We start from the raw sequence: 17,186 nt of genomic DNA on the forward strand, positions 1-17,186 counted from the left end.
TGTTTTCCCCAAATGAAGTAACACCCTCTTTTAAAGAAATGGGATTGGGTCTGCTATTTTAGCAAGGGATAAAATTGTGTGTTCAGTTGCACTTCCATAATCCGTCAATTTTAGATTGTGCAAAAACTCTTGTTTGGGTTATACCTTAATTGTTCTTTGGTTGCAAGATAAGTTTAAAAAAGTTGCAGGTCACTACTTTGCTTGAGTGGCAAGAGAAGTCGTAAGGAGAAGTTGTGAACTATTCATTTACCATTTTTGCTATTGTAGTTCATTAAGTTCATTTATTGATGTTTTCTAACATGTTTTTTTAACAATTTCATTTCTTTTTTAGGTTGTGGTTCGCAACCGTTGTAAAACAGACTACATTGTTAAAGTTAATGGATTATTGAGACCAAGCCATCGCTCTCGAATTGGAGGCACTCCATTTAGGTGGTGTGTTGACATGGTGAAACCGTTGGATATCAATGGAGTTTTGTTGAAACACACACTTAGTCGGTGGGTCCCTGAACATGAAAGCATATGTATCAGGCAACATTTGGTACGGTTGTCTGTTTTAGATGTTTGTGTTTGTTTGGGTCTGAATGCTGTTGGGGTTGATGTAGAATTTAATAGTGTTGTGTGCGGGGTGATAAAGTCATTATTTGAACATGAACCAATAACAATAGATGACATTGTTAATAGGATATACTTTTATTTACAAAGTGGCGATGACAATGACATTGACAATGTAGACAATGTTTGTCGTTTGTACTTGTTGTTGTGTTTTGCTCTTTTGTATTTCCCTAGGACTTCTAGAACTGTCACAAACATGCCATTTAGATTGTTGGATAACCTTGACAACTTGAATCAATACAACTGGTCAAGGTCTGTCCATAGTTTTTTGGTTGAAGGTTTCAATCGTGCTTACCACACTTTAAGGCAAGATCAAAACACGTCAGTCATAAATGTAGCTGGGTCCGTGGCTATTTTTCAGGTATCTATTATTTAAGCCAATTTTGATTTTGTTTGCCTAGTGTTAGTGAAGTAAACGATTAATTAGTTCCTGCATATATTTTTTTCAGCTTTTGGTTTGTCGACTACTTTCTGTGGGGTCTTACGAAGGTGACGTTAGTTTCCCAAGAATTTTGAGTTGGCCATCGTTGGTGATTAGGACTCACGGAATAAAATCCGCATTTGAATCTAACAAGGTATTGTATTGCATTCGTTTTATTTTAGTTGATTAAGTTGTATTCTATGTAGCAATAAAGTTTAAAGGTTGGACATCATTATGTAGGTTGTTCTTGAATGGGAATTAACTGAAGACGAAAAAAACATTGATGTTGTTCGTAAAGCCTTAAATGTAGGTGCACATGGCATCCCAAAAAAAGGAGTAGATGACATGTCCTTTACTAAATTTAAGCAATGGTGCAAAAGGAAGCTGAAAAGAAATTATAGAGTTGTTCAACAACTAAAAGATCAGCTTAGCAATATGGAAGAAGAGTACGCTTGTGGAGGTCAAGAACCCGACCCATCTTCCTTTGAGGAACCCGAACCCTCTCCCTTTCATAAAGGTCATCGCTTTGATGTTGAGGAGCCCCAATCTCGTCCTTTTGACCACCCATCTTCGTCCCATCAACCTCAACCCTCTTTATTTGATAAAGGTCATGCCTTTGATGTTGAGGAGCCACAATCACGTGATTTTGAGGACCCATCTTCCTTTCATCAAGCTGAACCTTCTTACCATGATATAGGTGATGGCTGTGATGTTGAGGAGGCACAAGCACGTCATTTTAATAAGCACGACCAAGGTACTCCCGAATACAATTCTCATGGTATGGAAATTATTCCCTATGTGGAACCAGGAAAATGTTCTTTGGATGTTGACTTAAGTGAATTGTATCGCATTCTTGTCTCACAAGATGGGAGGTTCGTTACTATTGCAGATATAAATTTCATTATTTCATTTCAACTGTTATATAGTTAATTATAAATTTGTCCCTTTTCAGGCAAACGGTGGTTGACATAAATCACCAGATATTAACCATAGTTGAGTGTTGTGGATTTCGTCCTCGAGGAAAACTTTCGAACATGGTAAAGCCCTTTATTGTTGTAATATTATAAATTTCTTATTTTGATTAATGAAATGACATTGTTGGTTTTAAATGTTGTCAGGCCATTTTGTTTGCTTGCAACAACTTCATGTATAGACAAAGAAAATTGAATTGGGTGATCAAGAGAGTTGTGTTTGGTACTTTGTATACGGTATTATAATTTTAATTGTTTTTAAAGTTTTTATATTTCATGTATGTTGTTCATGATGGTTTATGGAAATGTTATTATGATATTTTTAATAAAGATCGTAGTTGTTGAAGATAGTAGAAAGGTCAAGGCAAAGAGACGTGAATGGGTTTTAGGGGACTACAACAATTTCCTTACACGTGGACTAGTTTCAGTACACGATATACTGTCAGCAGATTTTGTAAGTATGAATATTTGTAAATTTATTTATTAAGTACCAAATATGGATGTTGTATGACTTTTCTGTTTTGTTCTTGGAAGGTCTTTGCTCCTATAATCCATAAGCAACATTGGTGGTGTTATGCAATCAACTGTCGCACACGCCAATTTTTTGTGCTTGACTCTCTTGGGAGTAAACGACAAGGACGTAAAAGGATAGACAATGTAATCATAAGTCACTTCTTAAAATAGAGGGTTCTGTTACAAAATTTATGTATTCGTTTGTAAAATGTGTGTTCATATTTTGTGTTTGCATTTTTGATCGTAAGTCACTTCTTAAAATAGAGGGTTCTGTTACAAAATTTATGTATTCGTTTGTAAAATGTGTGTTCATATTTTGTGTTTGCATTTTTGAAGGCGCGTAACATGGGGATTTTATTTGGTTTACTTGAAAATCGTTCTGATGCTGATAAACCAAAATTTGAGGTCCTTACCCAAGATCTTCCACTACAACCAAATTTGTAAGTGCCAAATTTTTCCTTACATTTGAGTGAATATTAGTTTATTTACCTGATATTCTGACTTAACAAATGTTTACATATTTCGAGATATGATTGTGGCATGTTGGTGTTGAGATATATTGAGTTGTAGGATGGTGAAACCAAATTTGGTGACAAATACTTCCCCGCCTACACTTCTGTAAGTGACATTTTTTGGATTTCGTTATGCTGTAATGGTTTTTAGTGGTAATATTTTATAATAACTTCATTCCATGTTGCAGGATGAACTTCAAGAACTCAGACAACATTACATATGTGATTGGTTTATGGACGACGACAATATCCACCGCAATTACTGGCTTGAAGTCTTTGATGTATATAAAAGTAAATAGCTTTTGTTGACATGATTTGTAAAATCTGATACGAAGATGACAATGCTGATTGCAAAATTTGACTTTAGATTACATATGTATGATGGAGGGAAATAGTTATCCTCTGTTACTTTTGATACTTTTGGACAAAATTCTGTTGCAAAATTTGAGATGTGGGATACAAGTTCAACTTTGTTAACTTTGAGCTTAGATTTCAGGTTGCATGTCAGACTCAATTACGAGTACTTTTTACACCTTTTTATGGTGATTTGAATATATGTTGCTTTCATACTAGCTGTTTTGTAAATGGAAGTTCAGTTATAAAATTTAGCAGGTCTGTTTTCCCAGGAATGACAACAAATATGGTCAAATGTAATTTGGATGTAGATGTCCCTGTTCTGCACATGTACCGTTACCCCTTTTATGGAAGGGTGGTTAATTGGTCCATTAACTTATACGTGGGTTAGTACTTAATTGTCTTCCAATTACATAGTATTTTTAAGATTGTTGCAGGTTAATAAATGTGTGCAATTTAATTCCACAAATAATGTAATGGTAAAATGATTGTAGACAACGTTTTCCGACATGCAATGAAGTTCGTACGCATGTTGGTGTGACGCCTTTTCAATGACATCCATCATGACAAATTTATAATCACATGCATTTACTTTAAGAAAACATCCTCCAGTGGATGATGCAAATGATGCATTCAGTACATAATGACATTGTCAATCTACAAAGCACAAATATAAGATATCCTTAATTACATGATCAAGTTGTCGAATCCACCATTCCTTAATTACATGATCAACTTGTCCAATCCACCATTCCCCTGATACCACCAAAATTACAATCAGGTTACATCCAAAACAAATAACAACCCATGGCCACGTGTGAATGTTTGTTGAAGCCATTTAATTTGCAAGGGCCCATGTGCTAAAAAAAAAACACCAAACGAACTTCATTCCTGAAAAAAAATATTTCATAACTGTTGGATGAATGTGGATACATAATTATCCATTCAAACCTAAAAGAAGAACAAGAAGCGCATGCAAAATATATTTCTATATACCTAATAATTGGATCCCTGTGACACAATTTGTGTTTCATGTGTGCTATTTTCAATTGAAGTCAACAGGGAAACAAATCCACTGCATTGGACTTCTTCAACCTGACAAAATAAATTATACTTCAATTCATACACCCCACATGATGTCAATAACGAAAAAGTTGAAGGGTTAGTACGACATGACGTTGTTCACTTTGAATTACCTGCGTTGGATTACTTTGCATAATGACTTCTGATTGGTTACTACATGGCATTAAATATGTATCCAAAGGTAAAATGGCAATACTGGTTATGTGAAATAAATTAGAAATCCATCTAAATTTTGTTCTTTAATTTGTTCAGGACCCTTCAACTACAGCAAAGGCAAGCGTCCACAGAAAAGCTGTCATGGATCCTGAGTTTGGTTCCATATTGCTGTTGGAGCATCGTTGATTTTGAAAAATGTATTATCACCGCCTTATGCGTTTGTACTGAATTTGGGTTTTCATAATTTTTATGAAGTACAGATCTAAATTCTTAAAAATGATTCATCAGGTATTTTGTTTCGGTCACAACCCATGGGTGCCTCCTTACCTGAACATCACTGTTTGCAATATTGTGAAGGTTAATATTTTATATTACATTTATATTATTACTTTTTAATGATTTTTATATTTAAATTACAGGGTCATATTGAATTCATAATTGATAGGTTATTAAGAATGACATTAGTCCACCAACTGACCATGAAGTTGAAGCTTCTATGCCCGTTGTGCGAAACTACCCAGGAGAATATCTTGATGTTGACGACATTTTGAAGAAGCTGGTCCCTCCACCTAAAGTTGTTATAACTGGTTACCATGAAGACACTTCTGTTGCTGGATCATCAAGTCTCCCATGTTCTAATGCTACTATTTCTCTTGGTGCGGACTCACCACATGGAAATTATGATGCAAATCCCGATGGGGCTACAACATTTGATGTTGAATGCCCTGATGCTTAAGCTACGGATTTCAGTGACCATTTTGTCATCCCTCCATTAGTAAGTAGTATTGGTGTAGTGCTTTCATGTCTCTGCTGAACACTTACTCCACGTTTTGAAAAGACTTTTTGTTAAATGTTTGTGGTATTGCTTATCATTCCATGAGTGAATGTGTTTTGTTAATGGAGAAGGATACTATTTTAGTAATCATTGATTGACCCCATGATGTGCACACCATTAAAACACACCACATTATTTTCTATTGCAGCGAAGTATTGATTTTAATTGTCGGAAGTGTTGGGTGACCCTTACTGACATCTAACATGTTACCCAAGCACGTTTAAACTGTAATCACGCAAATAGTTTGTGGACAAATATGTTGTAACATTAGTTAATAAAATAATAATCCTAGGGCATTGGTGGACCCCACATTGTTCCCCCCTTTGAAGCCAGACAATATGTCATTTTTTCTAATGAATACATTTGTTATAAGTGAATAAAAGCATTGTTGTACCTTTTCAAAATTTAGCATGCGACTCAGTGAAATGTAAGCTGTAACCCAGGATAGAAGTTTTGGACAAATTAGTTGTATGAATTTTGAATAAAATAATAATCCCAGGGCATTGGTGGACCCCATTTTGTTCACCCCTTTGAAGACAATATGTCATTTTTTCTAGTGAATACATTTGTTATAAGTGAATAAAAGCATAGGTGGACCTTTTCGAAAATTGATCATGCGACTTAGTGAAATGTAAACTGTCACCTAGGATAGACTTTTTGGACAACTTACTTGTAGGAATTTTGAATAAAATAATAATCCCAGGGCATTGGTGGACCCCACATTGTTCCCCCCTTTGAAGCCAGACAATATGTAATTTCTTCTAGTGAATACATTTGTTATAATTGAATAAAGGCATTGGTGGACCTTTTCGAAATTTATCATGCGACTCAGTGAAATGTAAGCTGTAACCCAGGATAGACTTTTTGGACAAATTAGTTGTAGGAATTTTGAATAAAATAATAATCTCAGGGCATTGGTGGGCCCCATTTTGTTCCCCCCTTTGAAGGCAGACAACCTTTAATTTGTTCTACTCAATGCATATGTTATAAGTGAATAAAAACATTGGTGGACCCTTTTGAAATTTATCATGCGACTCAGTGAAATGTAAGCTGTAACCAAGGATAGACTTTTTGGACGAATTATTTGTAAGAATTTTGGACAAATTATTTGTAAGAATTTTGAATAAAATAATAATCCCAGGGCATTGGTGGACCCCACATTGTTCCCCCCTTTGAAGCCAAACAATATGTCAATTTTTCTACTCATTGCATATGTTATAAGTGAATAAAAGCATTGGTGGACCTTTTTGGAATTTATCATGCGACTCAGTGAAATGTAAGATGTAACCCAAGATACACTTTTTGGACAAATTATTTGTAAGAATTTTGAATAAAATAATAATCCCAGGACATTTGTGGACCCCACATTGTTTCCCCCTTTGAAACCAGACAATATGTAATTTATTTTACTCATTGCATATGTTATAAGTGAATAAAAGCATTGGTGGACCTTTTTGGAATTTATCATGTGACTCAGTGAAAAATAAGCTGTAACCCAAGATAGACTTTTTGGACAAACTATTTGTAGGAACTTTGAATAAAATAATAATCCCAGGGCATTGGTGGACCCCACATTGTTCCCCCTTTGAAGGCAGACAATATTTAATTTTTACTACTGAATACATATGTTATAAGTGAATAAAAACATTCATGGACCTTGCTGAAATTTGACATGCAACCCAATGAAATGTAAGCTGTAACCCAAGATATATTTTGTGGATAAATTTGTTCTGACATATTTCAATAAAATAATCATGCCACCTGATTACTAGGCCCCAGTTGGTTCCCCCTTTGGAGACAGACAATATTTAATTTCTTTTCATAAATGTGTACTTGATAATTGACAACAAATATTGGTGCACCTTCTTCAAAACTAACGTCAAACCCAAACTCAAGTAATATGTAACGCAGTCCATAATTGTTGGACAAATTACTTGTAAGGTGTTTTAATAAATTTATTATCCAAGGGCCTTGCTGGACTCCACATTTTTTTTATTTTGCTTCCATAAATGTAATGTAAACTAATTGACAACAAAGATTGGTGGACCATATTCAAAATGAACCACACACTCACGGCCATGTAAAGTGTAACCTATCAAACAAATTTTGGACACACACATTCTAACAGATTTAAATAGTTTCAGTGAAGCAGCATTTGTCACACACAAATGTATACTGAAATCAACACAAACAAATGAAATTGTCATTCAGTACGAACCTGTCATTACCAATAACAAAAAATATCATTTTGTAAACAATAATAATTCCAAACTATTTCTTCAACCTCCTTATCCCATAACTCGCAAACGGAGTTCGAATAGAACGACTTTTGTAACGTGTGCGGGGTTGATGCTTCATTCGCGCATACATATTGCTTTCCTCCATTTCGTCACACATGTCATTGCTTTTATGAATTTCATCATCTTCCTCAACAGACTTGCCTCCCAAATCAAAACTATGATCATGTGTTTGAGAAGCACAACCATTTGTGTCATAACATGGATCATATTCCGTAGGCGGTTTTTTCCTCCTCTCCTTCATCTTTGTTTTTAGAAGATCAATTGATTGCTTAAGTTCCTCAATAACGGCTTCTTGTTCTAAAATTTCACGCATAAGCTCTTCCTTGTCTTGTGAAGAACACCCTCTTTCACTTCTTCTTTCAACCTTGCCAAATCCACACCCATATTCATGAAAACCTTCTTGGACAACTACATGTTTAAGCTCTTCTTCTGACACGGCAACGTCATGCAAAACCTGCCCTCATGAACAACATACAACCAAACCAAAAATAAATCATTCAATAAATTGATTGACTAATAAACACAATAAAATTATAAATTATAAACAAAGATCAAACTAACCGCTTTTTTCTTCAAACTACGACTAACTACGAAATCCCCAACTTTAACATCCATCCAATGCAATATTCGTGGAAATCGGCTGCTGGGAGTTCCTCCCTTTCTCTTCCAAATCAACAAATGCTCAAAAGCCCATAACTGTAACAAAATTTTAACAGCATTAACTAATAATTCAAGATCATAATTAATAAAACAATCCATTAACGAATAATTTATTATACCTGTAACAAATAAACACAACCATCCACATGAAAGTATTTCGCATTTCCTTCGTCGCTCAACAACAATGAAGCAGTGCATAGACTCTCAACCAAGTACTCATACACAAGACTACCCCAATTATATTTTCCAACACTTCCAAAGTCATCCACAATGCTGAACAATATCGGAAAAATTCTACCCCTGCGACTAGACAATAGAAACTCACATATTCTTATCAAAACATACAATCTACAAAAATCAACTACACTTAAATCTCCATGATGTTGCATTAAGAATTCATAAACCATTTTGACATCAACGTTTTCATCATCAAAGTGTTTCCTACACTGACTCTCAACAAAACCCTCATCCAAATCAATTTTAGTTCCAACAACCCGTAACCCTAAACCTAAGCATACATCTAATAAAGAAAATCTAACAATTTCTTTATTAAGTACAAAACCTCCTCTCCTTTCAACCCACACATAAACCAACTCATTCAGAAGATTTCTACTTATCTTCAGAGACTCTTTCAACTTCGGCATCCAAGCAAAGGGTGTTTGTTCTAGACAAATAATTTGTTGTTCTGTTAAGCTCTTATTCAAAGAACCAAGAAAATGCGTCCGACATGATTGTCTAAAATAAATCTGCATCCACCAAAAAAAAAATCAAGTCATTATTTAATACATATATTGAACAACCTTGTATGCCAATTTCCAAACTCATACCTTCGTCTCAGTTGTACAACCATCGTCTTCACTACCATCAGTCATGATTCCCAATTGAGATCTTCAGTTCACAAAAATCAATATAAATCAAATCATTCATGTATTCAAGTGCAATTATCAAATATAACAAAAAAAAAACTAGTACTCAAATATTAACCAACTGTTAATTCAATCCACAAAACAATAATATGTATGTAGCCCCAACAAATTGCTCTGATCATTGCACCGATTGCACAAATGAATAACCAATTGCAAAAATAAATAGACTTCAACACAAACTAAGCGTGCCAAAAGCAAGTAGTTCAAAAGATAAACATGGTAACTAAGTAGCAGAAACCAACACTAATTGTACAACATAATTTTAACAAAACAAAACATCACAAATTGAACCACAGAAACAATAACATGGCATGAACAATGTTGACAGAATATGGACCTTGCTCCTGGATCGTGCTCAGCCCGCGAGAGACAGAGGAAGGCTCGAAAATGCGTGCTTCAGTGTGGTGGATAGAGAGTAGGGTCCAAGGATGAGGTTCAGTGGTCGACTGTGGCTTCAGGAACGTGCTCAGCCCGCGAGAGAGACAGGACAATCGCTCGAAAATGCGTGCTTCACTGTGATGGTTACAGAGTAGGGTGGAAGGATGCGTGCTTCACTGCTGGACTACGGCTTCGGCGGTTGCCATTGGGCTCGACTTCTTGTTGTGATTGAAAGTGAGGGAAACATAGAGGGGAGGTTGACGTCTTGATGAAGATGAGTGCGTTAGTGAGTGAACAAGAAAACGGCAGGTGAGGATAAGCGGTGGGAGCAACGGTGGTGAGCGTCGAAATTGGGGAAAAGTTTAGGTTAGGTTATGAAATTGGGAGTGTGGAGGGGTTCGGGGATTGAGCAACGACAACAGAAAAAGTTGTGTCCAAGTGTTGGTGGAGACGGAGCGGGAGAGGGAGAGGGATTCGGGTTAGGGTTTCTCGCTGGGAGGGGTTTTGGGGTTTCTGGACCGGTAGGTGGGAAAAGGTGGAGAAGAGGTGTGTGTGGTGCGGGAAGGGTTATTTGGGGCTGTGTGTGTGCGGGCAGAAGGCCAAGAGAGGGGTCTGTGTGTGTGCGGGAAGAAGGCGCGCAGAGGGTTTGAGGGCGCTTTGGAGAAATGGAGAAACGGTCGAGCGATCGAGCGGTGCGGTGGAGCACTGAAAGAGTTTTCAAAAACGAAAAAAGAAATGCGCGGACTGCTGTGTGGGAAATGTGGCAACTGGTTGTGACTACACGCGCGTGTGCGGAGAATGACGCTTCCTGATGCCAATTTAATTTTTCAATTAAAAATAAATAATTTTAAATCTAATCTCTGTTAGCACGTAAGATGGTCATGAAAGTGGTAAGTTTGAGGTGTCAATGTATCATTAGTCAATAGTATTACATGTAACTATATCAAATCTCAAATGAACGATGACAATAACACTCTCTGCCCTTCTTCAACTTCACGTACAGTACCATCACCTTCCTCATCAAACCCTAATCTTCATCTGCCATCAAACCCCCGGCGATCACCAGCGCCGGCCACCGTTGAAGACCTTCGCCGGGAACCATGGCAGCACCGTCCACACAGGTTCGCCAGCAACCTCGCCAACGCCAGCCGCGTCCGCGCCATCTTCGAATCGGGATTCCTCTCTCATTGCTGCCAGTCCTCGTCTCCTTTAATCGCCGATGACCTTCGATGTCTTCTCCGGCCACCATCGCGATGCCTTCACCTTCAACGCACCTCCGTCGCCGTTTTCGTCGCATTTCACTCGCCAATACCAAATGATCGTGAACTGCCACTACCATTGGGGGTTCCGATCGCCCCTTTCTCCTTCTTAAGGCGTTTCAAAACGAATCAGAGCCACAGGGCCACTTACTGCATCTGGGAATGGGCCTTGACGTCTCCTGACATTGCCGTAGCAGAGCACATAGCATCGCAAAACCTTAACAAAATCACTACTATTTGCGACTCTTCTTCTCCAAATACATTATTCTGATTTAATTCTGACTGATAAATCATCTAAATATGTTATTCTGTATTTCTGGGGACAGAGAATTGATTTTGGATTCGGATGAGGTAAGAACATGATGAAATCGTTTACGATTGAAAAGTGGAATCACGCAATAGATTCATATCAATCTGGAATCGAATTTGATTTTCTCTTCTGTGTTCCTTCTATGCTTTCTTACCATTCTATATGAATTATTTTTTTGAGTTTATGCAATTAGAGAATTCAGAAAAATGTAGTAATAAGAACCAATTGAACAGTCCAATTCGGAAAAACCATTCGAAACTAAAATTACAGAAGAAAATTATAGAAGAAGTAATTGAAAGATACTACAGAGGGAGCACAGAAAAATGTAGTAATAAGAACCAATTGAACAGTCCAATTCTTGAGTTATGCTCTCCCTTCTTGTCCTTCTTCCGATTCTTCACTCCTCACTTCTCCCTGATTCTTGACCTTCCTCCGATTCTTCAATCCTCACTTCTCCCTGATTCCTCTGATCCTTTCTCCCTGATTCCTCTGATCCTTTGAACTCCAGAAAACCCCGCTCCAATTCTTCAAAAACTCCAGACCCCAAGAACCCCTAAAACCCTTTTATAAAGTTCCCATCTGACTGAATTAATGGTTGAGTTAATTAATGCGTGTGTGAATGTTAGTTTGTTGGGGTGAATGTTCGAGGAGAAGAGATGTGTGTCCGAGTGAATCAGTGAGATGAATTTGAGTGAAGTGTGTTAGTGGGCCGTGTCCCAAGTGAGGTTAGTGAGGTGTGTGAGCTAGGTGAGTGACTTGTGAGGTAAAGAAGTGAGAGTGTGCAAATGGACTATTGTGTGAGTTTTTTATTAAAGAAAAAAAATTGTGAATATAAACAAAAGGGGTTCTATTTGAAAAAAAAAACATTTTTTAACCATAATAGGGCTTAATAAGATAGAAAAAAAAATTCTATTTTATTTATTTATTTATATTTTTTTATTCTTGATTAAGCTATCTAATTAACTTTTTTTTTCTCTTCATACACCTTATTTCACCTATTTTCACTCTTTTATTATTATTTACTATTTACTACCTTTTAATTTTTGAAAATCATTTTATTTGTCCAACGAAATTTTGACAAATTGTCTAGTTAAAGAGTCTAACATATTGAAATCCACTGGATGACTTGCTAAATCATTTATGAGCAGAGTTTTGAGAATGCTTTATGACTGCATAAATGTTTCTTGAATGTTCTAAAGTGTTCTTTGTGTAGCTTAAGTGTTCATACTTATAAATAAAAGACATAAGAATTATTCACCTAATGCTTGATCCTCCTATATATGGTGCAACTTTTGGACAATTTCTTGTGACTGAGAAGAAGTATGGTTGCAAGCATAATTAATAAAAATAAAGGAATGTTAAAGATGGAGAATAGAAGATGGCGGTGGAGACCGTCCTGTTAGGTGACACTTGTAGACAGTGGCATTTGTGGCTCTTGGCGCCTGGCAGTACGTGTCACCCGCCAGGCGGTTTGGAAGCGAATTTTGCTTGGCGACTTAGGAGCAGCGCCAAGCGATAATGCAGAGGTCAGACTTGTGTTTTGCTTGCTTTAGATGTGTGTGGTCTACAAGGCTTTTGTGATATCTTGAAGGTCGGCTTGCTGGTTTCCTTGAGTTGTGCCTTGGAATGTATCCCTTGAGTTGTGGCTCAGAATGTATCCCTTGTGTTGTGGCTCGGGATAGGGGTTAAGCACGTGGCATTCCTTGAGTTTGGCTCGGAATGACATCTCTTGAGTTGTGGCTCGGGATGGTGGCTGAACACGAGGAACTCTTGAGTTGTGGCTTGGGTTGACGAGTGTTGTCAGTGTGAGTGTGCGTGTTATGGCACGTACGAATGGGTCTAGTTAGATTGCCCCCCTTAGTATTAAGCTGACGAGTTTGGTAGTCTTGGGACGTTACAAATGTTATTTGTATTGGGAACTCCACTTGGCGTTACAGAGTGTGGTCCGTAGCATGGTTTCTCGTACGTGCTCTACCAGTTGTGGCTGGTAGGTGTGGCAACAAGACATCTCGAGGTACTCATTAGAAGACGTAGAACACGGGTAACATGGTGATGGCCATGTTGTGTGAAATCAAAGGATAGAAATTCCTTTGGTGTATTTGTATGGTTTATATGATGTATATATATATGTAAATATTTATATATGTTTATGTAGTTGTAAGCTCACCCCTATCTGCTTGTGTTTGGTGATGATCGTGTATGCGGTACACGGGAACAGATGATGTTGCAAGTGGATCTAGTGAGGCATAGAGCTGGAGCGGGGCTAGCTTGGGAAATTTTATTCAGAGTTTTATTTCTCCTTTATGAATTTAAGAAGATCGTAATCGTTTGGATTATTAGAATTTACATTGTATTATGAGTTTTTTTATAAATTTTGGATTTAAGGTATTTTATGATGAATTAAATGTTTTAAATTTTCCTAGGGAAAGTCAGTATAATAAATGATGCTTAATGCGTATTTCTATTTTATTTTATTTAAATCCGTAATATCCGATCGGAATGTTACACTGTACACTAGACGTAAATTTACGTCAATAATTTTTGACAGGAAGGTTGGCTAGAGATTTATTGTAAAAACACTAGCTCTGTTCAGTTGAGAATGAGAATACTGGAATATTTTTTGATTTTATGGATTTTTCTCATTACACACATAAGGGGGGAGCCGTATGAGATGAAAATCTCACGTACAGTTCTGGAGCGGAGATTCTTTGAACCGAATGACGACCGTAACGGATGTCAGCTCAATCTGAAGGAAATTATGCAGAAGCTTTACATAATTATTATGAGGCTATGCGACTGGAAATTGATCCCTGTGATCGAAGTTATATACTTTATAACATAGGCCTTATTCACACAAGTAATGAAGAACATACTAAAGCTTTGGAATATTATTTTCGGGCGCTCGAACGAAACCCATTTTTACCCCAAGCTTTTAATAATATGGTCGTGATCTGTCATTACGTGCGACTATCTCCAATATAGAAAGAAAAAAGAAAAGAACAAGCAAATCCACAGTTGTTAATGCACCGTTAGACGTAAATTTACGTTTGTTAATGCATAGTCAGACGTAAATTTGGCAGTTTATTCTTTAATATTTGTTTTGTTTTAGCATAAAACCAACACCTGAAATTCAGAAAAGGTCTAGAACAAGTTTTATCTCTTAACTTACGAAATTAATAATACAATTACCAAAGTCAAAGTACATATAACTAATTAATAAAAACAAGGCTTAAATACACATTTGGTCCCTATTTTTGTCAAAATTATTCAATCTGGTCCCTATTTTGGTTGTTTGTTCAATTTAGTCCTCGTTTTGGTAAAATCGCATTCAATTAAGTCCTTTTGGCAGACGGAGTTAAAATTTTTAACGACACAGTGACACGGTGTAACTGTTTGGCCTACGTGTCAGTTTTCTGAATACATGCTGGCACAGTGTATCGTTAAAAATAAATTGGGGTGAAAAGTTAAATAAAGTAAAAAGTTAAAACAATTAAAAAAATTTACAAATGGTAAGTTGAGAAACAAGGTAAACGTCGAGCACCCAAGTTTAGACAATCAAATGTGATTTTATTGCAGCGAAAAGTGATAACGAAAGGGGATTAATCATTTGAGTGAAGAGGGAACGAAGGAGATCGTGGAGAACATTCGAGAGATGGCCTAGGGTTAGTCAGAAAATTAGGGTTTTTGCGACTGGAGAGTTCATCAGTTAGGGTTCGCATTCAAGTTTGGAGCGTGATTGCGATTGAAGGTTCTTCGACATTGTGGTTGGAGAATGCGATTGGAGATTCGCATTGAAGTTTGGATCGTCAACCAGGTGCAGGTTAGTACTATTGACTCGTCTTGGAGTTGTATTTTTCGTTTATGGTGGGTTTGCGTTGGGTTTGCAGTGGGTTTTATATCTTTGTGTTTGAGTGTTTAAAAAGTTGAACTTTTTGGGTTGATTTCTGTACTGCCTCTTAATTTGTGGTTGATTTGCGGTGGATTTTACAGCTTTATGGTTTATTGTGTATTGTGTTGTTGCTTTCGATAGTGGGTAGGGTAATATTATATGTGTTCGGTGGTCCCCTTGTGTTCCCCTTTGTTAATTCATGTTTGAGGTGTGTGGTCCCCTGTTTAATTGATAGCATATAATTTTTTGTTTTTAGATGCGTGACGGGAGATTCAAGGTTGTGGTCCACCATGGTGGACATTTTGTTCAAAATGGTGGGCTTTTATATGTGGGTGGATTGATTGATCAGTGGTCATGTGACCCAGACACATGGGGGTATTTTGAGGTGTTAGACACACTTAAGTTAATGGGGTATTTAGAAGTTAAAGAATTATGGTATGTTGTAGATAGACGGTTGCAGTTGTTGTATGATGATAATGAGTCAATTAATATGGTAAATGTTGCTAAGCGTACTGGGGAAGTGCACTTGTTTGTGGTTCATATTGTGTCAGAAGCAATAGTTGTAGATGATGATATAGATGATAATTTGGAATATGCGATTGTTCAAGTTAATGCTGAGTTGGGACATGGTGGAGGTTTGAGTGAGGATGAAGGTGGAAATGGAGGTGAGGGTAAAGCTGATTTGGGAGGTGATGCTGAAGCTGATTTGGGAGCTGCAGTAAGTGAGGATGAAGGTGAAAATCTAGGTCACGATGAAGCTGATTTGGGAGCTGCAGTAAGTGAGGATGAAGGTGAAGTGGGAGGTGCAACAGGTTTGGATGAAGGTGGAAATGGAGGTGAAGCTGCAGCTGAAGTGGGAGGTGCAGCAGGTTTGGATGAAGATGGAAATGGAGGTGAGGTTGAAGTTGATTTGGGAGGTCAGGCTGAAGGTAATTTGGGTGGTGCAGCAGGTTTGGATGAGGTGGATATTGAGGCTTGTACGCCAATTTTAGGAAAAAATTTGGTAGGAAGAAATTGAAGAATTTAATGTGGCGGGCTGCTGTGAGTACATATCCCCAAGCTTGGGAAAGAGAAATGAGAAATATCAAAGAAGCCAATCTTGAGGCTTACAAATACCTCATAGCCATTCCACCAAGGTTTGTGTTTATCATCCATAATCACAATATTGTTACACATTATGGTGTTGCTAACCTTTGTGTGACACTTTCATTTTCAAATTTTGGTCCAGATCTAGGTTCACAAGTCAAGCCATCTGTGACACTCTAGTAAACAACATGAGTGAAGCCTTCAACAGTGTCATAATTGATGCAAGGACTAAACCAATAGTATCAATGCTAGAGGACATCAGAATTTATTTGATGAAGAGGTGGGCCAAAAACCGGAAGAAGGTGAAAGCTTTTAAAAGTTCAATCTGCCCAAGGATTACAACTAGGCTGCGAGAAGAATCAGCCTTAACAAAGAACTGGATTCCAAGGTATTTAAATAAGCATTTTGACACAATTATTATTTATCATTTATTGAATTTGCTAACCTGTTATGCTTTGATAGTTGGGCAGGAGAAAAGATTTTTGAAGTCAAGCACATTTCACTTATTGGAGAGAAGTACAAAGTCAACATTGACACACACCAATGCACGTGCAGGAATGCACTTGTTGCAATGAGGTTTTTAAATTTAAATGCAGAGGAGTTCATACCACACTGGTTCAGAATTTGCACTTATGAAGAAACATACCACTCCATAATCTATCCAGTGAATGGGCAGCTGCTGTGGGAGAGGACTTCCTACAATGATGTCCAACCCCCCCTCAAAAGGAGATTACCTGGTAGGCCAAAGAAAAAGAGGAGATTGGAGCAGTGGGAATTAAAGAAAAACGATACTGAGTTAAGGAAAGGTGGCCATCAAAAGAGATGTAGGGTATGTCGTGAAGTGGGACATAATAGAAGTAATTGTCCACAACTCCCTCAGCAACCACAGCCTACAGAGCAACCACCACCATCATCAAGTCA

The 17,186-nt window shown here is 37.3% G+C and overlaps 1 long non-coding RNA gene across 1 annotated transcript; it reads left to right on the top strand.

The window, feature by feature from the left end:
• The first annotated feature begins 2,853 nt into the window (after positions 1 to 2,853).
• Positions 2,854 to 3,377, top strand: LOC114169008. The gene is made up of 3 exons (XR_003600809.1): positions 2,854 to 2,957; positions 3,045 to 3,135; positions 3,218 to 3,377. It is a non-coding gene; the product is annotated as an uncharacterized LOC114169008 (long non-coding RNA).
• Positions 3,378 to 17,186: the final 13,809 nt, after the last annotated feature.

The sequence above is a fragment of the Vigna unguiculata genome, chromosome 11, assembly GCF_004118075.2.
Source record: "Vigna unguiculata cultivar IT97K-499-35 chromosome 11, ASM411807v1, whole genome shotgun sequence".
Classification (NCBI taxonomy): domain Eukaryota; kingdom Viridiplantae; phylum Streptophyta; class Magnoliopsida; order Fabales; family Fabaceae; genus Vigna; species Vigna unguiculata.